This window comes from Lissotriton helveticus, chromosome 5_1 (genome assembly GCF_964261635.1).
Source record: "Lissotriton helveticus chromosome 5_1, aLisHel1.1, whole genome shotgun sequence".
NCBI lineage: Eukaryota > Metazoa > Chordata > Amphibia > Caudata > Salamandridae > Lissotriton > Lissotriton helveticus.
The window spans coordinates 2078456626-2078470002 of NC_136065.1; positions in this window are offsets into that span (position 1 = coordinate 2078456626).

The following is a 13377-nucleotide window of genomic DNA, read 5'->3' on the forward strand; positions in this document are numbered from 1 at the left end:
ACACCTCCTGGTCCACGGCGCTGCAGAGACAAGCGTCCACTCTTCACCTGATCGCGATGACGACATCTGGGTCCTTCCTGGTTCCACTCCAGTCACTGGCTAGTGACTGTGAACACTGTCCCCTCTGCTTTCAGGTCCTCTACTTCACCGATCCACCCTTGGATCACACCGGACATCTTCCTCCTGGTCGCCTGCAGCATCTTTTCTTTCAGGCTCCATAGACTTCAATGCGAGAACCCGACACGACTTCGCGCCTATGCACCCGCAGCCCGTGGGTGAGGTAACGAGAGCATTTCGGTGCTCAAGGGTAGTTTAACTGTCCTAGTGTCCAGTTCCACAGTCGTTTTAGTCCTACCTAGTCAGGATTGTCCGTACTCACCTTTTACTTGAACTGTACTGTCCATAGACGTTGTTACGCATCTCGCATGTGAGTTCACACTCTGCACACGCGTCCCGTGGGCCTCCTATTACTTACCTAAGGTGAAGATAGCGTAGTCCTAGCGAACCTCCAGCCTCTGGACAGCTCCATTTCTTCTATCGACTTTCACATTCCACTTACTTAGTATATGGTTTGTCATGCCCCTAGGGCACCATTGTAATTTTGTGCAACTTATCGTATTTTTCCTAAGAGATTGTCATGTGCTTAGCCCTCTGACCTCATAAAGAGTTCAGAGGTGTTTGTTATTAATAAATATACTGTTTATTTTCATAACAACCTGTGTGGTGTCCTTTCATCTGGTATTCAAGGGGTTGTATTGTGGTAAAACAGCTGGCTTCACATGCCAAAAGAGTTTAGCCTAGGACTGCTTTGTCCACGCTACCATTAGGATAGCTGGTCTATAAGGTTGACTTACAACTAATCACCATAAGGGTTGTTTGGTCTGATACAAGCTGATCACTAGAACTAGTGAGCATCATATATCAGGCCAACTTCTCACACCAGCATTTTAAAAATGTTTGATCTTCCATATACAGATAAATGCAAGTGATCTAGTCTCTCCAGCATTGAGTTTACTTTAGTCATAGCAGAGTTCATGTTCAACTCAGGGATATTACAGACTGGTAGCGAAATTTTTATTCCTAGATAGGTGACTTCTGAGACAGTAGTTACATTTTCAGGAGGATCTTTACCAACAGAAATAATCTGGGTCTTGGAGATGTTTAACTTATAGCCCGAGAAAGATCCAAACCGAACTGCCATTTCATCAATAGCTGGTAATGCATTGCCGATATCCCTGGTGACAACTACGATATCGTCCGCATAGGCAAGGGCTCTGTAATCTATATGACACAAATGAATAGGTTTGATATTCTCAGCCTAGTTTAACTTATTTAAAAAAAGATCGATGTATAAGGCAAATAAAAGCGGCAAGCACGGACACCCTTGCCGTGTTCCACGAAAGATTGAGAACAAGACAGACTCCTGGCCAGCTAAACGGATACAAGCAGTTGGGGAAGAATAGAGAACCTTCAGTGCCAGCAGCATTTTAGGGCCAAATCCCTCTAATCTTAAAACATCCCACATATATGACCAGGAAACCCTGTTGAATGCCTTTTCGGCATCCAACAGGGTTACCCCCCTTGTGGAGTTAGTTGCTTGTGCCCAATCCACAAGAGCAATCAAACAGCGAACATGATCAGTTGTGTCGCGTTCAGGAATAAATCTATGCTGAAATTTTGACAAGAGATGAAATAATGCCCGATAAACGCGATGCTAAAATCTTCGAGTAGATTTTGCTATCGGCGTTGATAAGCGAAATAGGTCTATGTGAAGAGGGCAACAAGGGTGGTTTATCTTTTTTTTTAAAAGACTGTGATTATGGATTTCCGCCAGGACAAAGGTGCATTCCCCTTCTGTGCTTCCAAAAAACTAGCATAAGTTCTTCTTTCAGAGCCTGCCAAAAGATCCTAAAAAACTCAAGGGGGATGCCATCAGGGCCCACCACCTTACCGACCGCCAATGATAATAAAGCTGCCTTCACTTCTTCCCATGTGATGCCTGTTTCTAGTTCTTCTGTCTGATCAGGTGTTAGTGTGAAAGTTTCGGTGCCAGCGCTAAAATCCGTTACACTTTCTTCAACACCACATGTACTTTCTTCCATATACAGCTTACTGTAAAATTTACAAAAAACCTCTAAGACTTCTGCAGGTTTATCATGAATTTGCACGGACTCATCCTGAATGCTGTCTATCCTTTTAGCAACCTCTTTCTGACGTAACCTTTTAGCCAATATTCGGCCCAAATTTTCTCCCACCTCATAAATCTCTGATCTGTATACTGCAGTTTGTGCGGCTAGCTTTGTGGCAAAGTTTTGATACAGCTTCGCCTTTTGAGCGGCTAAATCACTCATTTGATCAATATCCTGACCACTACTAACTGACGCCATAAGTTGAGTTTCTATCTCACGGAGTTTCTTCGTCTCATCCGCTAGCACTTCTCGTGTTTTCTGTTGTTTATTGATTGAGTAGCCTAATGTTTCCCCCCGTACCCCTGACTTAAAGCATCCCACACCATATGAGCAGAAGCGGATCCACGATTAATTCTAAAAAATTCTACTATCCATTTCCCCATTTGTTCGACATAGAGTGGATCAACTAGTAGTTTGCGCTCAAAAGTCGAGGCCCTCAAAGGAGTGCTGAAGCTAATATCTGGTTCTAAATTGATAGGGTTATAGTCAGAAATTATTTTAGGCAGGATATCGAACTTAGCATTATTGACATATCCGGCAGTAACAAAAAAATAATCTAAGCGCATGTGTTGAGGAGCAGAGTAAAAGGTGCTCCCTGGAGCGCCCATTCCTTTCACATACCCTACATCAGCTAACCCAAATTCTTTAATAACTCCTCTAGTGGCATTGAAAACTTTGTTTTTCTTCCCTTCATAGATGTAATCGCTGGTTATGTCCACCTTCCCTTCCAAGTGGAGATTAAAATCTCCATATAAGATTAAGGGTGATGGCCAGGCCGCAAGTTCGATACTGAGCTGATTCATCAAATCTGGGTCACCTAAATTAGGGCCATAAATTGAGCAGATGGTCCAAGAGAGGCCTTCCAAACACAGCTCAATAATCACCCAACAACCGAAAGAATCTTCTTTTACCCGCATACATGTCCCACCACCATATCTTTTCAAAACAGACACACCTCTTGTTGTTGTGCCTTGATGTGTATGTCCCACTAATTCCATACCCAGATCTTTAAACCAGCTCCTATTATTCCATGCAATGTGGGTCTCCTGTACACACAGTAGGTCCACCCTCATGGAAATAAGAATTTGGGCCATTATCCCTCTTTTTTTTCTTTCATTCAGCCGACAAATATTCCAGGAACAAACCGTAAATTTTCCCATGCTCACAATAAAGGTGCTTTAACAAAATTGAAACAAAATACCTAGCTGCAACACTTCTTAACAATACTAAGACAGGATATGCAATTATTACGTCTTTATTTACCAAGTCTTGGCTGCTATTTACACTCAACAGCCCGTCTCTACTATTCCTTGCCCCACTACCCCCCCACCCCACCCTTCCTACCCCGAAAATCCCCTCACCCACCCATACACCCACCCAAATGAGGCAAAGGGACTGGGATAGTCCCCATTGGTGATGGAGATAAAGGCTGGATGCCCTTCACCGGTCAACCCTGTCCCCCTGGCATAGAAAGAGCGAAAACGCAGTAAAGATTTATCTATACAGCAATCAAAAATCATGTCACCACACTAAATTGTACATAGAAAATCCTTAGCAGAGATCTCAGACACAAAGAATTGCGTTTTCTCCTTATGAATAATTTTAAGCTTGGAGGGATTAAGTAGGTATGCCTGTGCTCCTTTAGCTTGAAACAGTGGTATAAGTTGCTGCAAATGCCATCTCTGCTGTACTGTGGCCTGGCAGTAATCTGGACGTACAAAAAATTCAAACCCCTTCCCCTTTCTCTTGCGGTCTGGTCTAGCTAAATCATATAAAGCTTCCTGTGACAAAAAATTATTTAAACAAATCGATATAGCTCTGAGATTTCCCATCAGACGCCCTAGTACCATTCGCTTATGAAAGGGGAATCGGTGCACTCTCTGTAGTTCAACTTTCCCATTTCCATTGGGTCCGTTCAGGGAAGGCCTCTGAGAACAGCTCAACGATAAATTGATGATTGTCACTGCCTTCCACCCCTTCCGGGATGCCAAGCACTCGCAAATTCTTCCTCCTGGATCGGTTCTCAAGATCGATTAGCTTCCAGTTAATATCTTCCCGAAGAGCATTCAGGGAAGAAACAGCCATTTTCTGCTGCACCATTTCATCCTCGATTAAGGAGATTCTGCCTTCCGCCTCCCCGATCCGAGCAGAAATCTCATTGCAGGTCTTGACAACTCGGCGCACCGTGTTTTGAAGCTTACGAACCGCCCCTTGCATCCGCAAGCCTTCTGCTTTTGTCGCCTCACGGTGCAACATGATGGCTTGATAGATAGTGGCTAAAGTGATTTCACTCTATATGTTCTTCTGGGCAAGTATCTACATAGCCACCCCTGGATTTGCTTATTACACCGGATTCTGGCTCCGCAGAAGAGTGACCCAGTATAGGGGATCCGTCGTTTTCAAAGCATTCTCTTGAAAGAGAATTAGGCAAGTCCCTTGCTTCTTTTGCCTTACGAACTGTGCTCTTTCCCTCCGTTATTTACAAACTGTTTTCATCATCTTCCAGAGGAGCTGAACTTGTCAAGCTTCTGTCATCTAGCCAGTAACCTTCAGCACTCTCGATGTCAGAGGTATTAGAAAGGTCCAACATGGAGTAGAATTTGCTAGCTAAGTCTCCAGAGTCCGCCTCAATAGTTGCTTCACTTATGGTCCCGGCACCTTGAAAGATGTTGTCTAGCTTTGCGCTGGCCCCTGCTGTTAATAGGGCCCTCTGGCTACGAAGTGCAGTGCCTGCCTTTCCTGAGAGTGAAAGACAGGATACAGCCTTTTCTAAATGAATCCCTGCGGTGTCACCCTCAGCCATAATATCAGCAACAATATCGACTACATCATCCCCAGTTTCCTCCAAAGTCTCCCGTTCTTTTACAGGAAGGGATGAGTCTGCCCTTAATAATGGTTCGTTTTTATCAGTTGCTGGCTCGGAGTTAACGTTAAAGTTGTCGCTTTGCTGGGTGTTCACTTCAGCCAGAGCAGAAGTCTTACCTTTGAGCTGTATTCTCTTTTTGAATATCCCAGGGATTTTAACCTTGGCGCCCCCTACCCCCTCCTCCATTCTGGTGGGGGCCGGGGAGGAAGATGTATCCCCTTGCACTGTGTTAGAGGTGCCAAGAATGCCACCATCCATGTTATTCGCAGTAGGGGTCACCGAATGTTCCAGATTTTCAGAGGCTCCCCCTGTGGTGGTGGCGGCCGCCCGAGTCTTTGGCCCCTTTGCTGCAGTACTAGCGTTCTTGGGTGCCATTGATACTACACAAGTCCAGCCCGAGTCTTGCAATCGACACGCCGTCCATTCCACAGCTACCGCAGTTCCCACCACCTGAGACCGGGAACCGGCAGCAAACCTCCGATGTCCGCGGTGGCTCGCCACAGACCAGACGCGGAAAGGCAGACGCCAATAGAGCCGATGAAGTCGGACCCAATCCAGAAAATAACCACGTACTCCACATGTCGTAGCAGTAACCGTCTGTTACCGTTCCCTGCGTTTCCAAACCCGAAGCTGCCAGAGGGGGAAATGGGTGTTTATCGGAGAGCACACATCGCCTGCCTCACTCGGACACAGCCGTGTCCGCCTTCTTGTCCCGACTCTACCAGACCTTGCTCTTTTTTTCTAATGTGGTTTGGGTTGTTATTTCTTGGCATTTTGACTTCATTGCTGTTTTGGTACTGCATAAGTTAAGCCTGTCTGCTCTGTGCATAGCTACTAGGGGCTTGAGCTTAGGTTTATTGAGGTGACATGAGGGTTCACCCTGACGAGGGTTGTGATTATTCCTTGAGGTGGGTAGTCACCCACTCCTAATAATAATAATCCAATTTCTTAAAACTAACTTGTGAAGTAGGTCAGTGGTTAATAAACATGATAAAAGATCAGTGTGTAATCTGTAAGGCAGAGGCTTGAATCTTGGTCAGACAACTCGGAGTTCTCATGCACATGCTGCAGAGGCTGGCGCATTGGTGTGTCTGCTGCAACAATACCTCCATAACCTGCAGGTTACAGTTTTTGTCATGGGCAGACAACACATGGAGTTTTATTGAATTCTTGCAAAGGTCTAGCTGCAACCTGTTTTCGTCAGATTTGAGTCCAGGTTGTATAGCTCATGAAGGTTAATATACCTACTGCAGAGGTCTGTGTATAACCTGAATGTCACATATATGATACCTGGCCAGATAGCTCAGAGGGGTGGTGAATATTCCACAGACACCTGGGTAGAATATGCTGACCAGAGGATTAAATGAGAAAGCAAAAGGAACAATTGATGGACAGAATGCAGAACAATGTCATACATTCACCCCAGTGCAGAGATCTGTGCCTAAATACATTTTTTTTTTGCTCACCATGCCATTCCAGTTTGGACCCAGCCATATGCAAATCAGTCTTGACCCTGCGCCCAATGGGAAAAGTCCAGCACAAACTGCCAGCCCAGGTCCTCCTTGGACTGGAAACAAGCATCCTAGGACCGGTTTCAGGCTTTCAGCCCTCATCAGCCCGGATAGCTTGACTCCGGTGGCATGGAGAGCACGGGACCCACGTCTGGGCATACCCGTCCCACTCGGGGTGACAAATGCAAAAAGAATAATTGATGGACAGAATGGGTCTAAACTGAGGTGGTGAAGTGAGCTAAAGAATGATGATGGATTCAACCCAGATCTGTGACTGGGGGTGAGTGTCTGAAAAGTTTCAGTGCTCCGTCCATCATCTCCTTGTGTTTGCTTTTGATACTAAGAACTAGGGGGCATATTACCAACGTTAAGCGATATTTATCGCTAACGATGCTTAGCAACGAATTTTTTAACACTAAGCATCGTCAGAAATTATCGCAGATAAACCTTGCTATTATCAAGGTTTATCGCAAATGCGATAAAAAACGGTCGCAGTGCATGAATATCGCTGAAAAGTCAGCGATATTCAAGCATTACCGAGCTAATGCTCTTAGCCATGTTATCCACCTCCCATTGGATAACATGGCTAAGAACTGCTCAGGGCAGGTGTTAGTTTTTGGAGATATTCGCGCTTAGCGCGAATATCTCCAAAAGTTGTTAATAGGAGATAGCGATGTTAGCGACTGTTTCCAGTCGCTAACATCTTGGCACACCCACTTTGCATGTCATTAGTGATAAATATCACTGACATGCAAAGTGGGCCCCAAGATGGTCGCTATCTCCTACTAGCTGTCGCTAACTGGTGTTAGCGACAGCTAGGTAATAGGGAGATAATTTTATCTCCGCTTTCTTGGCTTTTAAAGCCAAAAAAGCGGAGATAACCCCCCTTGATAATATGCCCCTAGGGTTTTAGTGTAAAGGAACTAATGGTGCTTTGCAAAGTTTACGGAGGTCAATTTATTATGGTGCTAACAGGAACGGGGCGACCCGACTAACCCCTTACTTTGTGGTGAAAAACCAACCACATATAACAATTGCAACAGTCCTGTGCACACATAAAATCTAATTTGAACAGTGTATGTTTGTGTTCCACACATCAAGACAATATTCGCTGTAGTTTTCCTTGCTTCCTTTAAATGTGTGTTAGCACAGAGAACAGCCAGCCGACATGTGTTTCGTCAGAGAAACATTGGTCTCTGACTCTTCAGGGCTGGAATTGATACAAAAGAACTTACTCAGTACAAGATATACATAGTTGGGTTTTTGAACAAGTTCCAAAATTTGGACAAAAGTGACATCAGGATGCTTGTTTCCGGTTCAGGGAAGACCTGGCTTGGCAGTTCGGTCTGGACTGTTCCCATGAGGCAAAGGGTCAAGGCAGATTTGCATTTGGCTCGGTCTGAACTGAGGTGGCAATGAGCTAAAGAATGATGATGGATTCAACCCAGATCTTTGACTGGGGGGTGAGTGTCTGAAAAGTTTCAGCACTCCGTCCATGATCTTCTTGTGTTTGCTTTGTTCGCCCTAAGTTGGCAGGGTATGCCCAGACGTGGGTCCCTTGCTCTCTTCGCCACTGGATTCAAGCTAACCTGGCTGATGAGGGGTGTTACCTAGAAACTGGTCCCAGGATGCTTGTTTCTGGTTCATGAAAGACCTGGCTTGGCTGTTCAGGCTGGACTGTTCCCATGAGGCACAGGGTCAAGGCTGATTTGCATATAGCTGGGTCTGAACTCAGGCGGCGAAGTGAGCTAAAGAATGAGGATGGATTCAACTCAGATCTGTGACTGAGAGTGAGTGTCTGAAAAGTTTCAGTGATCCATCCATCAGCTCATTGGTTTAATGTACACCTGAGTGCAAACTGCAAATCATATATGTAGGAAGGTGGAATCTGACTATATGGTTACCCCAACTTTTTTCCTGGTGTTTTGCTGGTTTTCGACTTAGTTGGCCTGGGACCCTGCTATTCAGGGCTCCAGATTATCTGCTTTCTCTAAAAAATGGACTCCATGTACTTTAGGTACATACCAGATTGGTTACTGGGTCACCCTTGTGAGCCCCTGTATAGTGTATCTGGGTACCCAGGGCATAGGTGCACCCTAGGCCTACCAGGGGCTGCAGCATGTATTGTGCCACCCCTGGTTTGCCTCCCAAACTGACACCACAGGTCTGTTCACACAGCCTGGGTAAGGTGGTGTAATCACCCCTTACTTAGATATAGTATACCTATATCTACCTTTATAGATAGACACATATACACCTATAAGCCACTCCTATGGTAGGCCTCGACAATTCTGGAGGCAGAGTGCTTGGTTTTATGTGAGAGGGTGCCCTAGCATGAGCTGAGCCCCTCTGCAGTTTTTGGAACCATCTCCTTACAGCTGTTCTATGATATAGTCATACCATATACTCTTAAGTGCATTATAATCCTCGCGGTTAATGCTAACTTTAGTTTGGCTTTATCAAAACATGTTGTGTAAAGTGGCAAACACTTTGGAATACTACAACCCCCCGCCAATTCTGGCGGAGGAGGTAGCATTCCACCCTTCTAGAGGGAAAAGACATGTATGTTACTGCTTTACTCGGTTAAAGTTAAACAGAGCCTTAGCATCACAAAATGGATGCTGCTGCAGGCATGTTTTGTGTATTGGGGCAGGGAGGGCTGCATTCAGTGAATGCATCTAGACACTGCCTGGGGCACACAAGGTGCTCCGTGCATAGCCCGGTTCAAACCCGTTGCTGGGGTACTCCAGCCCCAGCTCTGGCACGAAAGTGGACAAAGGGAAAGGGGTGTAGCCACCCTCTTCTCAGGTCCACCCATAGGAGGGACCTAGTCAGGTAATCCAGCTCCCATCCTTAGTATAAGTAAAGGAGCTGTGTCCCCAGGACTTTAGATTATCCTGGAACGAAACTTTTATACAGAACTCTTGGACCTTCGACATTCTATTCTGACTAGAAGACGGGAGACATCTCCCTTGTGGTCAAGGAGTGACCACCCTGTTCAAACAGGCACCATCGGCAACTTTGCCGGTCTGCAGTTTCAAGGCTCCCGCCGGAACCCGAAGACTCTGCGACTCAAGAACTGGACTTCCAGACTTCTCTGACCCCAACCCACAACCACAGGAAAGCTGAGACCTGTGGCAGACACGAGAGACATGGGACCGGACATCTTGGACATCCTGCATTTTGCTACCTGCACTCCTTTTCTGAAGCCTCAGTAAGTTGTGCATTGGGGTACGAGAAGCCCCGAGCATTATTTGAACCGAAGCTCAGGCCCCCATACTCCGCGAGTATCCCGTGGGTCCCGCCTTTACATTTGTGCATGACGCGTCTTCCCGGCTCCTTGCCCGTTGGCTAGTGAGCCCCCTGAAGATGCCATCTTGAATCTAACTTGCGATCCTGGTTGCTCCAGGCTTGCTCCAGCTTCCCTAAAAAGGAGAAGCGCCACAGACCTTGCTGGTCTACAACAGAGCCAATCTCGACATCCTGCATGGGTTGCGGTTGCCAAGGCTTGTTGGGTCCAATACGGATACCGACACTGCAGTCAACTAGATCCTTTATGGGACAGCTTGAATCCAGCGCCTGGTCATGGTCGATGCCTCCTGGACCTCGTGGCTGAAGAGACAAACTCACCTTCTTCACCTTCAAGCACGCGACATCGCCTGGTTCCTTCCTGGTAACCGGCAAGTGACCCAGACTCTGTCCCCTCTGCTTTCAGGTTCTTCAAATCACCGATCCACCCTTGGATCCACCCGGACACTTTTCCTCTGGTCGCCTGCAGCACTTCTTTGCAGATCTCCATAGAAAACGACGACGAAACCCGACACGAAAAGACACCTATGCACCCGGCTTCCCTGGGTGAGGTAACACGAGTACTCTGGTGCTCCTGTGGGTCTTGACTCTCGAAGTGTCCTAGTCTAAAAGGGTTCCATCCTAGTCCATCCGGAAGTGTCCTTAAACAGTAACTTTGTAACTTCTTCGTTTCCCATTATAAGTCAATGGTAACTCGCGACTCTGTTTAGACACTGCACGCGTCTCCCGTGGACCTCCTACTTCCTAACCTTTGGTTGCTTAGTGAAGCCCCAGCGATTCTACAGGCCCTAGGCCTGCTTTCCAACTCTCACGTGGTACTTATACCACTTTCTTAGTATGTGGTTAGTGAGGCCCCTAGGGCATAACGTATACTGTGCAACTTATTGTGTATTAACTGTGTGACTTGTATTGTATTTTTACCTCTGACCTCATAAAGAGTGCAGAGGGGTTGTGTTTAGATTAAATACATATATATTTGATATATACCTTGTGTGGTGTCCTTTCATTTGGTATTCAAGGGATTATATATGGTGAAACAACTTGCCTACCGAAGTCTTAGCCTGAAGACTGCTGGTTCATGCTACCACTAGGATAGCTTTCTATAAGGTTGACTTTACAATCACCATCAATAAGGGTCGATTAGACTGGTACAAGGTGCCCACTAGAACTAGTGGAAATCATATGCCAGGCTAACTTCTCACACTATATTTTAACAGTTCAGTAAGATTTGTGAGTGATGTGCAAGTCACAGTTTACACTCTTCAGACGTCCTGCTGCGCGTAGTTTTGAATTCCGATCAGACAGTTCGCTGGGTTAATGCAAATGCTGCAGTGCTCTGTGGGTGACCTGAGGATCGCGGGTTTTGATTAGGCCTGGACGAAGTTTGCAGATTTCTGTGTAGTGACAAAAAAACTTGCTGAGTTCCTCAAATGCCAGAGTGTGTTAGGTTTCTCTGTTCGTGCTGATTTTTAGCACTGGCTGTTTGTCTTTTCAGCACTAGCGGTGCCATGTGCAGTGCAAGAGGGCGCTGCTTCTTCTGTCGTTCGAGTGGATTTTCTACTCGAGTGGCAGCTTCCACAACACGAACGGATGGTTTCTCAAAGCGAGCAGTCGCGACCATGCGGAACTGCCCGCATTGAGAAATCTCGCTCGGAGAGGGTCTATTGTTGGATTTTCCTCGTTCGAGCTCGGCAACTTAACGTTGGCGTGCACGAGTGAGGAAAAAAACTGCTCCTTCGGAACTCCACAAGCTCCTTGGAACATGGTCGAATTTTGTAAACTCCTGGAACTGAGTTCACAGGTCAGGCCAAGTTTTGATGATGCTTTGAACGCTCTGTGCGGTGTCTCTGTTGTAAAGAGCGGTGCAGGGTCTGCCTTCAAAGGTCTGATCTCTTATAAAATATCTCAGTGGCTTAAAGCGCCTGGTACAGAGTGGACATGTCCAGAGCTGGTAAGACAGAACCGGGGTTGTCCTTCCTGCAGAGATTGGTGTGTGACTGTCTGATCCAGCGCCAATACCAATAATTTATCAGGAATCGATACTCATCAACATAATACAATGGCCCATACACATTCACCCAGTATCCCTGAGGCGCTGGTGTCAATTTGTTTCCTTTACATCAAATGTTCTTTTATTGATCCTTTCGGGACATCTGTTAACTTCTCCTCTATTTGGTCGATGGACCAATTAGTTGAGTAGTTGATGGTAATGATAAAACTAATTTACCAATCATTTAGTCAAAATTAATAACAGACTCTCAGGGTTAACAAATGCATTTATCTCAATTAAAGGTTAAATGCTTAGTTGCAATTTGGTCACAATCAAAACATCGAAATCTCATGACAGGTAATATTTTACAATGGATACAGACTCGCTATGTAATGACATTATGCAATGAAGGAGTGGATAGAGTAAGAGACAAAGATTCAGCAAAATAATTATGCCAAACAATATTATACCTAATGGAGGAATAGATGAAGAGACAATAGGTTAATCTAAAATAATACATATTAATAATTTGTTGACGGAGTGGATAGGCGGAGAGACAAAACATTAAAACTGATATTCTGGTAACGACATTAGCTAAATACAAACCTAACGGTCTATAGGAAGAACCCCCACTGGACCCAAGTGATGATAGGGGTTCCCCCAAGTTATGCAGGGACACAAGATCTCTAACAGGAACAGGATAAGGTAGGGACAGCTAGGCCTCTCTGCGAACCGACGGACAGCGATGCATCTCCCCTCTCTCTCCTGTCAGCCTAAGCTTAAACCACACCCATAAAGGTACCCTAATTATAGTCCAAAAACCTACATGTCCGTCCCACATTAGTTGCTAATTTCATGAAGCTTGACAGGGGATTGGTAGGTTTTTGGAGGGTGGGATGTCACCCCACTGTGACTTCACTTATATTTTGACTATTCTATTGTTCAACTTCTTTTTCCATAGTCTGACTCTCAGTTCTTTCACATGGATTTTACAAATGTTACAATTAAACATTCTTTAGTCAAATGATACAGCATCCGAGGAAGTTGTTGCCTTTCGCACGGTCGATCTCGGCCCTTGGCAGGCATTCAGTATCACGGCCTTCAAGCTTTAGGGATCTTCTGCTGTGCTCAGCGCTTCTGGCTGCTTTGTCATGACCGTCTCCCTTTACAATAGTCAATCTAAGGAAAATGGTTCTTCATCCACTCCACTAAAACGAATGAGATATAGACATTCATTAATTATATGACAATGCATCCCACACTGTTTACCACCCACCTGTGTATGAATCTCTATTAATGTTACCTAGCATAAGCATTGAGCAAATACAGCATTATTTATTATTTCAAAGCGAGATGCAACATGCAACTACTGGTGCACATGCGGCCTGTTCGTGCAGTATCTCTTGTTTCTTTTAAAGCACACTGCAAATACAGGTTTAATTCTTTCGTATATTAATTCACGTTAGTGCAGACATGCGCAAAGCAGATCCCCTCATATTTATGTATGGTGCA